This window comes from Ranitomeya variabilis, chromosome 2, assembly GCF_051348905.1.
Source record: "Ranitomeya variabilis isolate aRanVar5 chromosome 2, aRanVar5.hap1, whole genome shotgun sequence".
NCBI lineage: Eukaryota > Metazoa > Chordata > Amphibia > Anura > Dendrobatidae > Ranitomeya > Ranitomeya variabilis.
The window spans coordinates 119,572,478-119,588,262 of NC_135233.1; the positions used below are offsets into that span (position 1 = coordinate 119,572,478).

General features: G+C 38.6%; 1 protein-coding gene across 1 annotated transcript in view; it reads left to right on the forward strand.

Moving 5' to 3' along the window:
- Nucleotides 1-13,305: 13,305 nt before the first annotated feature.
- SLC8A1 (solute carrier family 8 member A1) overlaps nt 13,306-15,785 on the forward strand; it is a 718,740-nt gene continuing 716,260 nt past the window's right edge. The window contains exon 1 of the mRNA XM_077282897.1: nt 13,306-13,343. The gene's annotated coding sequence lies outside the window, so the exon portion shown is untranslated. The remainder of the gene's footprint in view (nt 13,344-15,785) is intronic.

Consider the following 15,785-nt stretch of genomic DNA (forward strand, 5'->3'; position numbering starts at 1 on the left):
TTTTCTCTGATTCCTGAACTTATCTCTCACTCTGAAAAACTGACAAAATTCATTTTGGTCAAAACAAACCAGACTACAAACTCAGATTATTTTCTGACCCCTTTCCGACATGGCGATTTTCCATGCTTTTGTTTTTCCCGTCCCTTCTTCCAGGAGCCATAAGTTTTTTATTTTTCTGTGGATTTCTCTGGAATGAGTTGCACTTTTGAATTACGCCATTCATTTTGTCATGTGATTTACTGTAGAGCAGGAAACAAATTGCAAACAAGTCCGGCAAGATAACAAAAAAAATGCAATTCGCAATTGTTTTTTGTGTTTTATTTTTAAAGCATTCATTTTATGTTCATTATACAGTAGAAAATATTTTTATTATTATTATTTATTTTAAGAGCACCATTGGTTCCATGGTGCTGTACATGAGAAGGGGTTACATATCAAATAAAAATATAAATTACAATGAACAAACTACACGGACAGACTGATGCAGAAAGGAGAAGATTCTGACCTTGCAGGATTACATTCTACAGAGTAATGGTGAAGGAGACAGTAGGTTGGGGGTTGCAGCAGCTTCGATGGTAGTGAAGTGGCACCAGGGTTATTGCAGGCTATAAGCTTTCTTGGAGAGATGCATTTTCAAGTTTTTGTCTGAAAGTTCCAAAGCTGATGAATAATCGGACATGTTGTGGATGGAGATCCAGAATATGGGGGATGTTCGGGAGAAGTGTTGGAGGCAATTAGGTGAGTGAAAAAGGGCTTGAGAGAATCAGAGATTCTGTGCTGGAAGGTAGCGGGAGATTAGTTTGGAGATATAAGGTGGGGACGGATTATGACAGCTTTGTAGGTCAATGTTAAAAGTTTGAACTGAATACATTGGAGAATTGGGAGCCTATACAGGGATCTGCAGAGGGTAGAAGCAGTGAAATAGAGAGGTGAGAGGTGGATGAGTTTGCAGCAGAGTTAAGGACAGACTGAAGAGGTGTGATAGTGTTAGCATGGAGGCCACAGAGGAGGATATTGTAATAGTTAAGGTGGGAGATGATGGGGGCATGCATTAACATTTTAGTAGATTCAGGGTTGAACAAAGGACGGATTCTGGAAATATTTTTGAGTTGGAGGCAGCAAGAGGTGGAAAGAGCTTGGATGTGTGTTTTGAAGGACAGGGCAGAGTCGACGGTTACTCTGAGGCAGGGCACTTAAGGTACAGAGAAAAGCATGATATCATTTATTGTGATAGATATATAGATCAGGTAAGGGTTTTAGGTGAGAAGACGGAAGATGATGAGTTATGTTTTGTCCTTATTGAGCTTTAGGAAGAGTGACGAGAAGGAGGATATGGCTGATAGACACTCAGGGATTTTGGACAGCAGAGAGGTGAAGTTCTTGGCCAGATAGGTAAATCTGAGAAACAGTGTATAGATGGTATTGTAAGCCATGGGACTTTATGAGTTGTCCCAAGATAAAGGTACAGTTGTAGAAGGGTAGAGGTCCCAGAACACAGCCTTGAGGGACACCAAAAGAGAGAGGGTGGGATGAGGAAGAAGTGTGGGAATGGGAGACGCTAAATGTACAGTTGGAGAGGGATGAAGATCCAGGAGAGAGCGAAGTCTTTGATGCCAAGGGAAGAGAGGATTTTTAGTAGGAGGGTGGGATCAACTGTGTTGAAGGCAGAGGACAAGTCTAAAAGGAGGAGTACAAAGAATTGTCAGCTTTGGCTGTAAGTAAGTTATTAGTAATTTTGGTCAGGGTAGTTTCGTTGGAATGGTGGGGACAGAGGCCAGATTGTAGGTTGTCAAACACTGAATTAGATGAGAGATGGGAGGAAAGTTCAGCCTGGACATGCTGTTCGAGGAGTTTGGAGGCTAACGGGAACAACAATATAGCTTCGCATAGATGTCGGGTCGAGGGATGGATCTTGGCATGTTTGAAAGCTGAAGGGAAGGTACCATACACTTTTATAGGTCCACTATTCATCATTAATTGTTTTTATATTGCTTCTTATATACATTTTTATGCTTGTATTTAATGTCCTGATACGCGCACACTTTTTATTTATATTTATTTTTACTTATTTTTATTTTTTATTGCTGTTGCTATTAAATAAAGATATATATCTTGTATTACATCAACTTGTCTGGTTTTTCATGGTTTATCTATAGTTCTGGGGGGTTGGTTTTCCCATCAGAAGAATGTAGATTGTCTCTTTAGTGCTATCTATTGGATGTAGTTGCCCTATAAATCATTGTCCAACTTTTTAACAGGCTTCACCATGGGATTAAGAATATTCTCTAAACCTGAAACCCATCTGTAGAGATTTTCACTCATCAGTACTGATAACTATCTATAGGAGACCCAGCTAAAGTATGGAGTCTTCTATCAAGCAAAATGCAGTCTCAAGAAAGCCACAATTCAAGATGTTATAATAGGATTGCAAAAGGATTTTCATAGCTCAGCTAGCTGACAATATATTTCTGGCTCGATACAATGGTATTATGGGCAGAGAGGGAAGTATGAATCACCCTCACTCATAACAGATTATACAAGTACTCTTAGTAGCACTGTGCCAGAATCTATATAATTGAATATTGAGCATCTTTTATAAATTCCAGCATGTGAAGAATAGGAGGATGTAACACAGTCATTTACCTTGTGTCAATTTGCCTTTTCACGTAGTACAATCTCGCTGTGTCCTTGTGAACAATTGATTGCTCATGCAGAATGTGCTTTTTAATGTTGGATAAAAGTGACATTCAATGCAATTATGTTTGCATCAGGTTGTTGTATAGGCCAGCAAGCTATCAGTAAGAATAACTGTACGGTACCAAGTGATAATAAATTAAACTAAGTGTACTAGGAAAGTAGGAAAGTCAAATTTTTATAGAAGGCACACAGGACTAAGTCCACTAGCATCCTTCATATGAACACTACTAAAAAGGGGGCAATCTCGAAAACTGTCATCATATAACATCAGCAGCACTGAGTCTTCATTTATGACCAAACTATCTTTCACAGTTATGCATTGCATTAACCCCTTACAGTGGCGTAACTAGAGTCCGATGGGCCACCTGTATGTTGGACAGACGTATGGCCCTTCTTACGATCTAGATCTTATAAAGACATATGTTTTTGCCCCTCCCCATGTAATAATGTCCCTCATCCTGTAATAATGTTCCTATTCTGGGCCCCTTACAGTAATAATGTCCCCTATCTTGGGGTCCTTCCAGTGATAATATCCTCCCTCCTAGTCCTCTTCTAATAATAATGTCCTCCATATTAGGCCAATTCTGGCAAAATTGCTTTGATGAATCACAGACTAGAAGTATTGCAGTATATTGTGTAACGCTGTTGTCAAAATACATATAAGAGATTTTTCTGCACAGATGGTATGGTTGTATCCTGAGGAAGAAGTTGGATAGCTTTGAAACACATACAGGTGCTTCTCACAAAATTAGAATATCATCAAAAAGTTAATTTATTTCAGTTATTCAATGCAAAAAGTGAAACTCACATATTATATAGAGTCATTACAAACAGAGTGATCTATTTCAAGTGTTTATTGTTGCAAACAACACCATCAACCACTGAGCAACAGTCCAGTTCTTTTTCTCCTTGGCCCAGGTAAGATGCTTCTGGCGTTGCTTGTACATTTTTTTCTGCCACACTTTTTCCTTCCACTCAACTTTCCATTAATATGCTTGGATACAGCACTCTGTGAACAGCCAGCTTCTTTAGCAATGACCTTATGTGGCTTACCCTCCTTGTGGAGTGTGTCAATGACTGCCTTATAGACATGTCAAGTCAGCAGTCTTCCCCATGATTGTGGAACCTACTGAAACAAACTAAGGGACCTTTCTAAATGCTTGGGAAGCCTTTGCAGGTGTTTTTTGCTAATTATTCTAATTTACTGAGATAATGACTTTTCATTGGCTGTAAGCCATAATCATCAACATTAGCAGAAATAAACACTTGAAATAGATCACTCTGTTTGTAATGACTCTATATAAGATGAGTTTCACTTTTTGTATTGAAGAACTGAAATAAATTAACTTTTTGCTGATATTCTAATTTTGTGTGAATTACCTGTAGATATTAAAATCGCAATTCATTATATTTGTGTGGCCTGTGTCTTTCCATGGAACTTCACTAGCAGCTTACAAAAACACTTCCAGTAAATTTCCACAACAGCATCTCTCCTGGTTTTGTGACCCATGGGTTTGCAGCAGCTGGTATTTTTGTTTTGAGAGTATTGTGCACTCACAACCCCATCAGGTGAGCAAGTGCTCTACATCTATCGATTGTTACCACTGGACAAAAGACTATTGGGCTATTTTTGCTCTCTAGCTACTTGTTATAGTGTATTGTGTAGACTGTCAAGGGAAGGAAGCTTAAAAAGAATGAACCCCTTTATGACCTTGCAATTTTCCATTTTTGCGCTTTAATTTATTCCTCCCCTTCTTCCAAGAGCCATAACTTTTTTATTTTTACATAAATATAACCTTATGAGGGCTTATTTTTTGTGGGTCGAAATGTACTCTTCAATGACAGCACTGATTTTACTATATGGTGCACTGGAAAACAGGAAAAGAATTTCAAGTGCGGTAAGATTGCAAAAAAAGTGCAATTCCACAATTGTTTTTGAGGGGTTTTATTTAGAATGCCCACTATGTGATCAAATTGAACAGGCAATATGATTCCCCATGTCAGTATAAGTATACAGATACCAAACATGTATAGCTCTTTTTTTATTTAAGCGGTGAAAAAAAATTGAGTAATATAAAAAAAATCTTGCTTGTGTCGCCATTTTCTGAGACATGTAGCGTTTTCATTTTTCGGGATCTTGGTCTGTGTGAGAGCTAATTTTTTTCACCCTGAGCTGACTTTTTTATTAATTCTATTTTGAGGTAGATACAATGTTTTGATCGCCTCTTATTGCATTTAATAGCAATGTTACGCCTGACAGAAAAAAAGTAATTGTGGGGTTTTTTTTTACTTGTTATGCCATTCACCAATTGGATTAAGTCAGCCATCAAGTGTGGGGAGAGATGCAGGCCATCATCAAAGTCAGGGACACAACCTTTAACATAAAAATACATCAAAGACCATGAAGGGGTTAACAAAAAGTGTTAAAAAAACAAAGACATTTTAATGAATTATATCGGTGGACTTAGCCATGTCCCATCCCACACATGCTCCATCCATTTTGGCCAAGCTGACCAGAACTGCCTTGAAAACTGTATGTCACGAAAATTTAGCAAAAGTTCAGAGTTACGCAAACATTTTACAATACGTGAAGGTGTTTTACTTTCGAAAGCTGTTAGACTATGTAGTTTTTAAATTCTTCAAGTTGGTTCATCCTGTTTGAAACAAACTTAGTGCATTTTTAACCTAAGTTTGCACAAGCAATTTTCCACCCAAATTTTGCTTAGTTTTACAGTTTGGCATATTATATGAGTAGCAGCGAACGAACCGAGGAGAAAGTTTAGGTACTGTAAGTAAAATGACAGGAGCCTATTTTAGTCAATATAAATGCGTCTGCTAAAATGTCCACTTTATTTGAGAACTTTTTTAGATCAAAATTTCCTAAAACTGATGCACAAGTTAAAATACTGTTAAAGGTGTTGAGGAATTTATCAATGAAGTATAATATAATAGGAAAAAAATATCACATAGGCTTCTGAATCCAAAGAAAAAAAAAAGAAAAATATCATTTTCAGAAAGCAAAAGCCAATCTGAAATGCATTTTGGAGAAACTTCACTTTTTGCACAAATTCTACCTTGATTTACTTGTATTTAATGAGTTTATTTTAATTTTCTGCTTGCTAAATGTTCAAAATTGTAGCTATAAAAGTGTTGCGCTAGCTGAACTTATGAAACCGTAAGTTACTAAATGAAAAGTGGCTCAAATAATGAGCACCAAAGTTATGCTACATTTCCCTCAATGGAGTACGGAGTAATATGTCATGATTTGTTGTGCTATATTTTCAGTGTTTCTGGTTTTTATCTCGTCACTGCGTTGAAGTGACCGCACAATCAGGTCAGTTGGCAGTTCCTTTTAATGTGTCTAGCATGTCAAGTATTCACCTCATTGACGAACAAGTAAGTATTGGAAGTAAAGGTTACTTCGAGGTCACATGTTTTGCAATATCAGGCCAATTGCCAAATGTCATTGTCGTTAACACGGTGAATGATAGTAATTACATCTTGTCTGCCTTCGCCTTAGTGGCATTTTTCAGCTTCTATTTAAGCACTGAAAAAGAAAATGAACCCTTTATCGTGAGGGATACCATGAACAACCCGTAGAACCACGTGCGCACGTAGAGTATTTGGTCAGTACTTTGCCTCAGGATTTGTAAGCTAAAGCCAGGAGAGGAGCAGTGAGAGGAATAGTATGATCAAATCAACCAATCAAAGCTCACTTTTTATTTTACCAGAGCAGATTTAGAAATGAAAGCTGTACTGTCATTGGTTGCTATGGGAAACACAAGGTTTTTCTTTTAGCCATGTTTTCTCAATAGCATTATACACTATGAAATTTGCTGTTTTTCGGGGAGTTTAGGGAGTTAAATTTATTTTTGTAATATAATTTATCAATTCTGCCTCACTGAAAACGGAAAAAAGTGGTCAAATGCAAAATGCAAATGTGCATACAGTGTATAGAGCTTATGGACATAATAACTAAAAGAGGCTGTAATGCCTCAATACAGTATGGCCATTGTCTAAAGGACCTAATACCCATTAGACTAATTTGATCCGATCCTGCCAATATCACTGGGATCAGGCAACAGTCTAATAAGTATGGTCGCTTCCCGACTCGCCACCGACAGATGTCAAGGAAAAGAAAGATGCATCATGTCGGATTTCCAACGGCTGATCCTTTTCTCCTACATGAGGTAAACCGACAGAGGATTCTGGCAGTGACTTCTCATGAAGACCACAGGAACCAATAGCAGAACCGCGACGTCCACTGTATGGGGGACTTAGGGAGTGATATCTGTTGGCTATCAGCCACCTATTGTCTGGGGGGTTAAGATGCAATGCGAATGATGGCTCATTTCAAATAGATTGTTCCAGATGAGCTAAATGATCCATAATGAAGTAAATTTATAGTGTAACCATCATTTTCATTTTTATTCCATAAATACATAGTAGACATAAAAATAATCAACTTTGTAATATATTTTATGAGAGAAATCTGCTTCTTTCTCCACCAATACTGATCATTGTTTTTCAAAGTTCTCAATTTATGGGTAAAACCTGTATTCAGTCATGTCATCTCTTATCTTAGTAATGAGAGAAATACAGATATTACCTGTTAACTGAGAATTAGGCCGGGATCACACATACGTGAGATACGGCCAAGTCTCGCAGGTGAAAACCCAGCTCTGGCGCTAGCACTCCAGAGCGGAGCGTGCAGCCGCACAGCAATACATGGAGCTGCACGCTCCGCTCCGGAGTGTCGGCGCCAGAGCTGGGTTTTCACCTGCAAGACTCGGCCGTATCTCGCGTATGTGTGATCCCGGCCTTATAAGAATGAAAAATCAGTCCTACAGGAGAAAGGAACAGATTTATCCAGTAAGATATATGACAAAGTTGTTTGTTTTTATGCGTACAATTGAAATATGAAAAAAAAAAAAATTAAAATGATTGTTACACTTCAAATCCAATTTACCAAGAATTCCCTGCGTGTATACAGAAAATAGCATCCAATTTGCTGTGTTCGTATGCTGTGCTTTCTGCACACACACAAGGCAAATCGCTTGGCTCAGTGCAAGAAGGTGTCGATGACCAGGGAGCTGCGGCGTCAGTGGGGGAAGTATAAGTGAGGACCTAGGACAGATGATTTTATAATGTATTTTATTATTTTTAGCACCTTCCCTACCCTGCTCTCCATTTATTATGCTTTGGGGTCTGGTTTATTACTGCCTATGACTTCTCTTTTGCAGACACACAATGTTGTACCTATTTTCTGCTCCAGTGCCGGCTCTTAAAGCTTCTCCCGGTAACTGTTAACAGGCTGCAGCAATGCTGTCATGACATGACTACAGTGCAGATGACCACTGCAGATCATCCTCTCTACTCCACCATCAATGCTGAGCTGATTGGTTGCATCGCTCACGTGCACTGTTCTATGTAGAACATCGTAGATTTTTCCACACCTCAGGACAAATCACAGCGCTGGAGGGAGGAGAGGAAACCAAATACTGATGAAGGACAAGCCTGATGGACACAGCCCCTTAACACAATTTACATTTTGCTGGAATAAACTTTTTTTTTTTTAAAGCTCAAAAGGAAACATTTCTAAACACACAGTGAGAAGTATTTAATGAACGTGACACTGTGGTGAGTAAAGTTGTTCTAGTGACAGATTCTCTCTAAAAAGTATTTTTTTAAGCACCCACTGGTTCACTACTCATGGGCATTTCCATCCTAGCCAGCTATCTGGCATTAATTAGGTCAACCTACCTACCCTGCATCTAAACAATGTTACACATGATGTACCTCCCCCTTCTGAAAGATAATCCTCTTATGAAGATATTACACTTGGTGTAAGTCCAAGGCTAATCATAACCATGAAGACCCTTTTGTACTAATAAGGTTGAATATACATCACCTGCACTCTAGTACCTCAGAAGGCTTGGACTGGCCTACGGTAGAACAGGAGAATCCTCTGGTGGGCCCCTGTACAAGTGTGAGCCACCAAACTCTTAAATGAGCAGTACTTGGCACAATATACGTGAATCACTATGTACAGACAAATGTGGCATCTTATTCATGTAACAATCTATCCAGTTTATTGTCATATAAATTTGTAATTGAGGAAAATGGCACATTTACATGTAGTTGAAAATGGGGCCCTGGAGTTGGTTACTGGTGGGCTCCCTCCTGCATGTTGAGGTGGTCTTCAGTCATTTGCACATTGCACATTGGGACCCTATCATGTTAGGATAATGCTGATGCTATATCCGCACTAGACCAAGCCAGCAACACTTTATAAAAATGTATTATTTCACCATTTATTGAACCATTGTCAAATTTCCTGACAAGAACAGATCTTGTTAAAATGTTAGATTTTTGCTAAAGACTCATGAAAGTGTCCTATCTACTATCTATTTCCTATTGCAATCTTTCTGTTACTATTGTTTCCAGCTATCTCTGCTGCGGATCAGAAACTTGTAATTAATTTACGCAAAACAATCAATTTACTGCCAGATTACCAATTCATCTCTCACACAAAATGAACCGTTTTATCATGAAATATACAGTATAGATATAGTTTCAAGCTGTTATCACAGGCCTGGAAATATTCACTCGTTCAGTACAATACATAAGAACTTGATTTATTACACAAAAGATGTCATTTATAGAACTCTTGTCCTGAAAATCCTTCATTCTGTTTGTACGATGAGCAACCAGGAAGAAATGTGATGTAGTTAATAGGATTGGGCTTATAAATCCTTGTGCTATGGTTCACTGAGGGAAGTCCAGCAAGCCATGCCAGATTGATGACGCATAAAGACGTATTTATAGTCATGTGAATAAGTAAGTACACCCCAATGTAAAAAAAAAATGTATGTATATTTGTGGACATATTAATACTTAACCTTCATTTAAACAGTATTTACTTCTGTGGAATAAGTTACTACACCCCTGTCTTCTATACTGGACATTTCACCCTTTGATCACTGACAGGTAAAGTGATTATATATTAAACAACAAAAGAGTTGATGCGGTAGGGCAGGTGCACATAACCGTCTAAATCGGACGAATGCTATCTGTGGTGTGGTAGACTCGCTCAATCGGCTGCTCAGAGAACGTTTCTCGTTTGCATCTTCTACTGGTTTATTAAATTATGGCATAAACCAATGCAAAGTTCATCAAAATAAACACAGCCTTTCTGGCATAACGGTAAAACAAAAGATACCATATAGCACAGTCCATGTGGTTGTGGGTATCCGCCTGCTCAGGAACAACAGCAGAGTTCAGCTGGAGCTCCAGGCACACCAAACACTGAATGACTCAGGAGGATGATTATTTACCTTCTAAACCACACCATGGGCCGATGAACCCCTTTCAGCACTTAGTGTGCTGGAGCATTTTCCCTAGGTTCAAATCACTGAAACTCTGAAGCTAAGACCCTCAGTGATCCATAGTTCCCATCCAGTACTTTACCAGTGACTTTGTCACAGTGGTTTTGATGAATGGCATCTTATTCTATGGGGCTGCTCACATGCCCAATTTTTTCAATGGACCTAGTGGTCCAGGGAAAAAATCAATGATATGTCCAATTTTGGTTAGAGTGTAGGTGCAAAATCGGCAATGCCTGTCTATGAACCCCGAGAAAAACGTTGGCCATGACAAAGTGACCTTTCGTTAATGCAACCCTATACCCAATATTTATCAAACATGCCTCTCCCGGGCTATAAGCTTACAAATTTAAAGGATAGGTAGGATACCACATTAATTAAAAAAAGCCTCCAGTAGTGTACTTAAAAAATGAGGTTTATAGCCAAGGAGAGGCATGTTTGATAAATATTAGGTTTAGGGTCCCATCAAATAAAGGTACCCTTGCCATGGCTCACATGAATTGGTCAATTTTTGTGCTCAGTACCTTCATTTTTATATATTATATTATATATAGCAGCAATGCATTTCAAATTTCATATATTAAATGTTTTCATACATCTTAGTGCTTACAAAGGCTGCTGTATTCTATTGATTGCATGTTATGCAGTCATGGCAGCTTGCACCTGTTCACACTTACTTTATTCTGTTCGGCGATAGTGATCATTTTTTTTTAATGGGACACAATAAAAAAAGAAAAACTGATCCAGAATAAGTGAAACTGTGCCATAGACTTTCCCTCATATTAGAAGCATGTTACTATAAAAGGAAATGACACTTATCTTTGTGCTCTTCTTTACTACTGAAGCATTGTAATATGCATTTTCACACATACAGGATATACTAAAATACGCTCTGTTTGTTTTAACCCCTCAGCAACAGCGGACCGCTAAGGGTACTTATCCCCTCACTGCCATTTTAAAACAGCAATTGGGAATAAGGCTGTAACACCCCCCAAGGGTCTGAAAATCTTTAGGGTAGCGAAGAACCCGGAGAACATGATCAGGGTCGGTTTTTCCGGTGTCCAATCACGTGATTGCCGTTACACAAATAAATAATATTACGGCTATTTCAATTATTTATTTATTTTCTAACATGATAAACATGTCAGAGGAGAGAGAAATGATGCCCCCTAAGACACCCCGGTACCTCCGCCATCCCCCAGTGCTTTCTGGATAATCTTCCTGGAAAAAAAAATTGCGGGCGCAAGTGCAGTGCGCCTGCAGAGATCTTCCAGCCGGTACCTGGCAACAATAGGAAATTTTTCCTACTGGTTCATTTTGCTCACTGTGATAGATCCTATTACAGTGATCAATATAAAAAAAATAGTAAATCAAACCCCCTTTGTCACCACCTTAGATAAAAATTATATATATATTTTTTTTCCATTCTTTGCAGTTGGGCTTAGGGTTAGGGTTATGGTTGGGGTTAGGGCGGTGTTAGGGTTAGGGCTGTGTTAGGCTTAGTGATGGGGTTAGGGTTGTGTTAAGGTTAGGGGAGTGTTAGGGTTGGGGTTAAAATTAGGATTTTTTCAAAGGTAAAAAAAATGCCAATATGACGGGTGCTCAGGTATGCACAGAGTATTGCGGATCAGTGCATTCTTTTGGGGGGTGTCTAACAGCCGTGAAACAAGCGGGGCAGGGACTTGAGCATTTCACTCAAGCACCCGCGATGTTCGGTGTGCACCCGATGCAAACTGGAGTAGCCAACACTTGTGCACAATACTAATGACGACATATTGAATATGACGACCTAATGTTATCAAATTCTGTGTTGTACCTATGGGTTCAAAATGCTCCCTGTACCTCTGATTAAAATCCTTGGAGGGGTGTGGTTGGCAAAATAAGGTCACTTAAGGGGGTTTCCACTGTTTAGCACATCAGGGGCTCTCCAAACACGACATGGCATCCGCTAATTATTACAGCAAATTTTGCATTCAAAAAGTCAAATGATGCTCCTTGCCTTCCAAGCTCTGCTGGCATGCTCAGGAGAAATTGCACAACAAATTTTCGGGTCCATTTTGTCCTTTTACCCTTGTGAAAATAAAAAAAAATTGGTCTAAACTAAATTTTTTGTGAAAAAAAGTTAAATGTTCATTTTTTCCCACATTCCAAAAATTCCTGTGAAGCACCTGAAGGGTTAATAAAACTTCTAAATGTGGTTTGGAGCACCTTGAGGGGTGCAGTTCTTAGAATGGTGTCACGTTTCAGTATTTTCTATCATATAGACCCCTCAAAGTGATTTCATATGTGATGTGGTCCCTAAAAAATGGTTTGTAAATTTTGTTTGAAAAATGAGAAATTGTTGGTCAAATTTTAACCCTTATAACTTCCTAACAAAGAAAAATTTGTTTCAAAAATTGTGCTGATGTAAAGTAGACATGTAGATAATGTTATTCATGAACTATTTTGAGTGACTTGACTCTCTGATTTAAGGGCATAAGAATTCAAACTTTAAAAATTGCAAAATGTTCAAAATTTTTACCAAATTTCCATTTTTTTCTCAAATAAGAGCAAGTTATATCAAAGAAATGTTACCACTATCATGAAGTACAATATGTCACGAAGAAACATTCTCAGAATCAGTGAGCTATGTTGAAGTGTTCCAGAGTTGTAACCTCATAAATTGACGTTGATCAGAAATGTAAAATTAGGTTTAGTCATTACGGCCAAAATTGGCTTGGTTATTAAGGGGTTAAGCACATTTTATTCTGTACATAACACAGAAGTTCTGAGGCTCATTTTTTCTAATGTAAGAGCTACTCTCATGAAGGATCAAGCAAGGAAACCTCAGTGCTTCCTTTAAAGAGGCAAACACCATAATACATCTTACATAGTGAAATGCCCACATCCGCATACTTCTGGGTGATTTATGAGATGCATGATATTCATAGTAGTTCAAGTGACATAGGTAATGTCGCTGCTACATAAGTGCCAAATTAAAAAACGAGGTTTTCTTTTTTATCTCCTATGTGTTGGATGAAGCTGAAAGCTTCCAGATAGTTGCATTTTGACAGCTTGGAGTTAGTGTTGGGAACAGATCCATGTATGGAAGCAAATGCACAAAAGAATAGATAAGCCGATATCCAGTTATGCAAACCATGTTTAGAGACACTTAAAGGACAAGCATCACAAGTCCTGTCTTTCTGGTAAATGAAGACTACTTATTGAATGAGGTCCTTTCTGCCTTCAGCCCAGGAAAGAGCTGCAGGGTCATTAACCAAGGTAAGTGAAATCACATGGAAAGAACTGAAAAATGTAATTGTCACCTGTATCTTGGGTACCAAGAAAAATGCTGCCATGCTCGTGGCTGACATTCTGATGTGTTCGCATTACGATGACTTTTTGAATTGTGAATTGTGATGCCCTGCAATAACTAGAGCACGATTGTAGAGCAGTAACTCTCATTTTCCCCGTGCAGCACAGGGCTGACTGTGGAAGGGCTATAGCACATCTAGATAGCTCTGGGTAATAAAATCAAATCCCTGTGGACCAGTTCTGTTTTTCCGTGATGTTTCCAACCCTTGAACACAAAAATTCCACTTTCATTCTTATAAATCCGCTCCAAGGAACTCATCTAGAGACTGGGATCCTGAATACCTTCATGCTGCAGCATATGATGACTGGCACAGATGGATATACATGTAGCTTTTTCTATATATTTAATATATATTTCATTTTTCCTTTTGGACTGGTTTACGGATATGACATTGTGAAGGTGACCTTGAATTTCATGCCTTCATGAACCCTGTTGCATGGTGACCTTGTTAGGCCAGCAATGTCATTTTGTTAAAAATGTTGCCTCACTTTAGACTGAACATAAACAGTGTATGTGATTAGTGACTATGTGTGTGTAGGAATAATGTTGACCCTATGTAAACTCTCAAATAGTGGAAAAAGTGGGTGATTTGCGCTGCTGGTTTCGTATCCACAATAAAAGGTTCAATATGCAGCATCAGAGTGTCTATGCAATTTTATTCTCAACGTGTTTCGAAATTATCCAACTTCTTCAGCTGTTGTGGTGCTCCTGAAGACGTTGTTTGTTAAATTTGAAACGCGTGGACCTATTATTTTGTAATAAGAAACCAGCATCGCAGATCACCCACTTTTTCCACTATTTGAATACCACGTTGAAATCTCCAACCTGTTGGGGATGCAGCAGTTGGAACATCTCTATGTGGTTTACACAACCTCACAAAGTGAACAGTACCTCTTTCTCACAATATTACCGGTTTATCTGATAAAACCCTATTGCAATTGAATTGTCTTACCTGTCTCTTCCCTGTGCAAACTCTGTAACTAATATATTATTTATAGAGCATGTATAAATGTGTCTTTGGATGTAATGTAGTCCTACGCTTAATGGATAATGTCAACATTATCCAATTTCATAAAATATTATATATAGAGCCCATAAGGTTTTCACTAAAGTGTGTGCCCCTTAGAACCCTAGGAATACGCAAGTTGTTCCAGTTCTGGATTGTTTGTTAGATCCTTTCGTCCTCCTGAGAGGTGTAAATTGTTCCTCGCACTGTGGGTTGAGCTACATGGCCCTCTGACAAAGTTGTAAAAGATGTCCGTTTTTCTTGGCAGCCTACGGCGGTTCTTTTATGCATCCCTGTTGTACACAGAGCAGTTACATCTTTTCTAAAGATCTCGGTCCAGCCAGCATGATGCAATATGCAGTAATATAAAAGAGCCTGAATGTGCTGCCAGTGTGTTCCCACAAGCTTCCTTCTGGAGTGTCCTCCTCGAGGAAGCTCATCATTGTAACTTGCCATTTTGTCTCAGCATTTTTTCGCTCAGCTTTTGTCTACATAATGCTGTGGCAGAAGTATGAAAAGCAATATTCCCTGCAGCTGTGAACATACAGCCCAAAGGAAAGGAATGAAAAATACATTATGAATAGATGTGCTGACAAAAAGAGAAAATCAGCTTTAATCATCAGAACTCCCTTGGCCGAGATTTTGCGCTTGTTTCCCAGGGTTTGAAGGATAAATACACGCCACTTCCCAAAATATGGTCCATTCTGTTGCTTCAACCTCCAATAATGGAAATAATTCAAACTTGGACAATAGTGATCTGAGCTCATTGCCAATTGCATTATAAAAAGAAAAGTTATATAAAATAATGTAGGAGCCTGGTAGGAAATCCTGCCATCAATCTAGATCACATCTTTTGTTGCATACAAGGAACGGGATGATTTTTACGGTGTAGCACTTCAGTCACTGTTGGTGAGAGAATGGCACAATATGATAATGTTATGGTACTTGTGTGAAATGTCTGAACAGTGGGGGAAGGTTGATATGAAACGTATGACATTATTGTGCGTAAAGAAATTGTATCCATATTATCATATTGCACCAAGAATTGTTCATTGATAGCCAACTTACAATTCAGGGGTTAGTGGTCTTAAATACCCCCCCCCCCCCCCCCCGCTCCTGCATGGACCAGAAAAAAGTAGAGGGAGGAGTGACTAAGACTACCAATTAGAGTTGAGTGAATATGTTCTGAATCGGTCGCCGAATATGAATTTGCCATATTCGTGCCATTTTAGTACCCTATTTGTGCCGAATTTGGGTTTGATGATCAGTTCTGAACATATTCGTTAATTTCTACTCTCATTGACTTCAATAACATTCGGCTGTGTTCGGCGAATATTGCAAA